We start from the raw sequence: 5,627 nt of genomic DNA, 5'->3' as shown, positions 1-5,627 counted from the left end.
TTTCTTTACTATGTTATTTTTATGATGATTATTCTTGATTCAATTGACTTTACCCTTTAAAATTTAAATATGGTTTCTTTGATATCTTTCTTAAATTTAGAACATTTGTGATTCTGCTCGTGGAGGTGCATAATTTACTAGCACTTGCTTAAAAGCTCATTTGCGTACTTTTGGCACCCATTGTCAACTATCTTGCCCGCATACACCTGCTCAAAATGGTCATGCTAAGAGCATTAAAATAACATGTATTATCTCATCTTAGAAATCTTATCCTAGGGGCATTTTCATAATTTTTTATAACATAAAGACGTTCTCATCTAAAATTCTAACGTCTTAATCATGTATATTCTAACTATTTAAGTCAAGGTATGCTTGCATGTCCTAGCGATCCCTGTAAATATTATTTGAGAAAGTACGAATCACTACTTACATGAGTGATGCGTGCCTTCTCGAGTTAGCAGTTTTTACTTGCTAGAAACTCCAATTTTTTTTTAGCTAGACGACATGAGTTCAGCCTGTCGTGATTGCACCTACATATGAATTTCAAACATTTTTTTTTAGAATTTCAACATTTACTTCATTTTCCTAATTTCTTCTCGCTTTTATATCTTTTTCTGTAGAACTCGATTCAACTTGATTTCATCATCAAAGTTGAAGTGTTTCAATCTAGCAATCAAAAAAAAAAAAAAAAAAAAAAAAAAAAAAAAAAATCAATCAATTTCGTTAACTATGGAAAAAGATAAATGCATTCAAAATAGATGTTCCTTGATTTCTTATCGTTCTTGGACCATTGAAAACGAGTCTTATAAACGTCTTTTCTCTTAGATTCCTTGACAAGATTTGTTTAGAATAATCTCCCAAAGCACAAAGAATAACCATTAGAAATATTCAAGCACCTAATGCTCGAATATATAGAAAAACCATATTTTTTAATCTATCAATCACACCTTTCGTTATTATTAATTCTTGATCGATTATGGAGATTCAAAAGTCCAGATCGATGGAGAACATTCTAAACAACTTGTGTGAAGACGTATTTTCTTCCTTTCTTCTCCAATAACCCAATCTCCTCTCATTTATTTATTTTTTTTTTCTTTTCTTTCTTCCCTCTCAATTATGTATGCATTAGGTAAATACATCATAAAGGGCGGAGAAAACCGATTTACCTTCTATGCGTTGACTTTGACCACTTTTCTATATTTTTTTGAGTTCCCGTGATTTCTCTAAACATTTTCTTCTTCTATCTCGTCTCGAAATCCAATCTCTAAAGCTCTCGATAAAATCCAACCACTTAAACTTTAAAAGAAAATAGGAAAATTTTGTACTTATCGAACTCGGACGTACATATTCAAATTTAGCATCTCAATAAAAATTGAAGTCTTAATTAGTTAAACTATATCCGCTAGGTCGGCAAATATCAATTCCCTTCTTTTTATTTATAAATATATTAGGTCAAAGTATGACTTAAGGTAATTGAATCCCTTAATTATTCTAAGGAACATCCTATTTGTCTATTCCCATTATTGATATTTTAAATAGTCTTAACTCATAAGTTATTCATTAATTATTAAGCCTCACATGGATATACAATATATATATATATATATATATATATATATATATGTACATACATCAAAGTCAAAGTTGCCACAAACCTATACTCTATTATTATTATTATTATTTTTAATGTTCAGTTTGACCTTTTATATTAACTAAAATTATTTTTTTAGCAAATTAGTCAAACAGGCGTTCGTTATCAATAAAACTTTATTTGGATAAACCAAATTAATTAAATCCATATCCTTTAACTTTGACTTTACTCCCTTCAAAATACATAAATAAACTTTTTATTTACGTATTATAAACATTTTATTTTAGCATCGGATTATAGTTTATGTCGTTATACATTACGATAAAAGTTATAAGCTCTATTTGGGGGAGGGAGGTGGAGGAAAAGTTCGTCGTTGGCCTCTAGGGTAGAATCAATTGAAAGCTTGAGAGACGGTGGTCTCGACATAAAAAATTTATTAAATATTTTATTTTATCAAAATCCCGATGGTCCCGACATTCCCTTACATCCCCTCTAACATGTCCCCACAAACCAACACGGGTCTTTTCAACATGTTTTGTTCTAATTCGCATGCATCTTAGAAAAATTTCTCTAATGTCATCTAACATAGAATTGCTCCGAGTAAAACCTGCTTAATGATGGAGTTTCTAATGTATGCTATCAGAAAAGAATGTGTACATTGTTGGTATATGTAGTAACTTTCATTTCTTTCTAAGTCTTTCTTAGTCGTCCTTGTTGGATGATGGAAGTCCCACATCGACTAATTTAGGGAATGATCATGGGTTTATAAGTGAGGAATGATAACTCCATTGGGATGAGGCCTTTTGGGGAAACCCAAAGCAAAGCCATGAGAGCTTATGCTCAAAGTGGACAATATCATACGGAGAGTCGTGTTCGTCTAACAGTCCTATCCTTAGGATCGCTCTAATTTAGATGTGGTATCGATTCATTTATATATCTCTAATTTATTCGAGTGTCACAAAAATATAACTCAATTAATGTCTTCAAATAAGAAGCTCGAGATTCAATTCTCCCGCTCGGGTTAAGAGAACAAAATCTTTGTCATCAAATATCCTATCAATTTATGTTTGATAAATGTAGGTTATTTGTGACATTTTAATTTTATCCATAAACCAAGTTGATCCGCAACCCAACAACGATAATTTTATAACTTAAATTAAATTGTACGAGTTGAGTTGAGTTAACCGGGTTTTTCAGGTCATATAATTTTTTATTTCTTTTGACATTTATACATTAATATGTCACTCGTGGGTCGGGTTAGAGATGTCTTTTTCGCAAGGACGAATTTGTATGTGAATTGGATTTGAACCAAAATAGGAAGATGGCGAGATTCATTACGCCAAAGAATGTGAAAAAAAAACAGACAAAATACCAAAATATTGAAGCAACAGCTCTATTCAGGTGAGCTGTTATCATTAACTTCCTGCGGCCATTGCGGCACCAAAAATCCCCCATCGCCGCCCTAACCACCGCCCCACTGGCTCCCATAAACAGACGGAGAAGATACCAAACCCGCGGCCGACGACGATGAAGACGATGTCATGGATGATGTCATCGGGGAATCGGTAACCATGGTGTATTGATTAGATGTTGCAGGCGACGGCGAGGATCGGAGTCTGACGTTTTCAGGGAAGTTGAGTTTGGCCTTGTTGCCTCGGAAGCGGAGAGCGGCCTCGTCGTAGGCTCTAGCGGCGGCTTCGGCCGTGTTGAAAGTCCCCAACCAAACTCTCACAGCTTTGAAGGGATCTCTTATCTCCGCCGCCCATTTCCCCCATGGCCTTTGCCTCACTCCTCTGTATCTTCTCCTTCCTTCTTCCTCCCTTATGTTTCTCCTTGTTTCTCTCTCGTATTCGTATATTCCCTCTTCTGCACGTTCGATATGACCCACGATTGAAATATGTCAAATAAAAGAAAAAAAAAAGAACAATTTGATAAAAAAAAACATAACCCTTTCCAATTTCTTTGCCGTTGATGTGTGAAAAGAGCATACATTTCACGAGTATCTACAGAGGTGGAGTACTAACAATCCTCTAAACTTTCCGTTCAAGCTAAGAATCATTAACAAATCTTATTGATTAAAGTACAAAATTTCGTCTACAGAACACAAAATTTGGTCCACAATTTGCATCCACGACCAATTTTAATATAATTGCTCATCTGGGTATTGCCCGATTCTAATATAATTGCTTATAGGGGAGTAACTTATCCTACAAAGTCAAGTTTATAAGCTCTGCAATCCATCAAACTATCCACGGTTTGAATGAATATATCACGAAAGAACGAAAAACATAATTATCATACCTTCGAAGCGATGGTCTTGACGTCCTCTCTTGTGGGAATTATAAGAAGATGAACCGGCAGAGAGAGTTCCGGTTCCGCCGCTTTCTCCGCCGATAGGGATCTCACCAGCAACGACGTGGGTCAGAGCCGAGACGATAACGGAGGTTTCTACGTCTCTATCTAGACCAGACAACGTAGGAGGATGATGAAGCCATTCGTTTTGGTCGGAGAAATCTCTGCTGGAATTCGCCACCTTTGCAGCTCTAATAGTAATGAACATGAAATTCGGTGTTCGAAAATGGGTGTGTTTTGAGCCAATTATTTATAATAAATGTGACCAAAGCAATTGACCTTGTTGCCTTTGACTTTGAAAAACTGCATTTTGTTTTATATTAACCACCGCCATTTTTCACATCCTTTTATCATTCCTAGTTTGACATAGAGTACTCGAGAAGCTCCTAGTTTGACATAGAGTACTCGAGAAGCATGATATCATCTACAATGGTATGATATTATTCATTATGAATATAAGTTACTATGGTTTTACTTTTGGTGTTTCTCGACAGACCTAATTTCAATAGATATGATATTTCTTACTTGTATGTCCACGATCTTCTCGTTAATTAGTTAATGTGGAACTACTCTTCCAAATAATTCTTAATAATCCTTCCGTGACTGAAACTAAAAATTATAATTTTTAACATATACAAAATTATTCGAGGCACCTCATGTTTAGGATTTGGATCAGGATTCAAAATTTGGATTCAGCACCTGATAACCGTGATATTTTCCTACATCTCTTGCAACATGATCACGTAACTTATTTCTTGTTTCTACGAGTGAAGACTCTCCCCACAAATCAAAATGAGTTTTTCTTAAGATGTTTTGTCCTCGCTTACATAGCTTTTAGGAAAATTTCCAAGAGGTTACCTAACATAAAATTGGTTAAAACAAAACACACTTGACTTTAGAGTTCTTATGATTGAACTACGAAAAGGAAGGTGCACTTTGTTGGTATAGATAGTGAGAACACAGTGGATCTCATATCCGTTGGAGTAGGGAATGAAGTCTTTTTTTATAAGGGCGTGGAAACCACTACCTAACAGAAGCATTTTAAAACCGTGAGGCCAATGACAATACATAATGGTGGACAATATTGGATAATGATAGGTTGTGGCTATTACAAATGGTATCAGAACCAGACACCAGGTGGTGTGCCAACGAGGACGCTAGGCCTTAAAGGTGTGAAATGTGAGATCCCACATCGGTTAGTAAGCGTGTGGAAACCTCTCCCTAACAGACAAATTTTAAAATCGTGAGACTGACGACTATACGTAACCTAGATTGCTACAAATATAGCCGTTTTTTAACCGTATAGAACTCAATGTAAATTTGGTAAGCTTTATTAGGCTGAAAGTTTGAAAAAACAAAATAAAATTTAAATCCATAAGGAAATTAATAATAAAATTCTCTAGAAAGTGTAGCACTGTCAATGTGCTGTAAAGAAGAAGAAGTCGGGAAGGGAAGGGCAAGTGCTGCAACTTGACTGGGGAAGCATGGGGCCATGCCCATCCATTGGGTTTGTAGTCAAAAGGACCATGTGAGTTCAAACAAGCAATAAAACACATGTAGTGAAAGCTTTAAGAAACTTCCTACTTGTTCTTCCAAATTTTAAATTCTCTCTTATGGATATGATTAGCATTGGCCTTGTGGATTTCCTTTGAACCGTGCTGGCACGACATGACCCGACTATTCA

The 5,627-nt window shown here is 35.3% G+C and overlaps 1 pseudogene; it reads right to left on the bottom strand.

Moving 5' to 3' along the window:
- Positions 1 to 2,775: 2,775 nt before the first annotated feature.
- LOC111777711 (ethylene-responsive transcription factor ERF110-like) lies at positions 2,776 to 4,151 on the bottom strand (annotated as a pseudogene).
- Between the last annotated feature and the right edge of the window lie 1,476 nt (positions 4,152 to 5,627).

The sequence above is a fragment of the Cucurbita pepo genome, chromosome 16, assembly GCF_057944985.1.
Source record: "Cucurbita pepo subsp. pepo isolate OVF chromosome 16, ASM5794498v1, whole genome shotgun sequence".
Lineage (NCBI taxonomy): Eukaryota > Viridiplantae > Streptophyta > Magnoliopsida > Cucurbitales > Cucurbitaceae > Cucurbita > Cucurbita pepo.
Note: the sequence above shows the minus strand (reverse complement) of the source record. Positions and strands in the feature narration are given on the sequence as shown.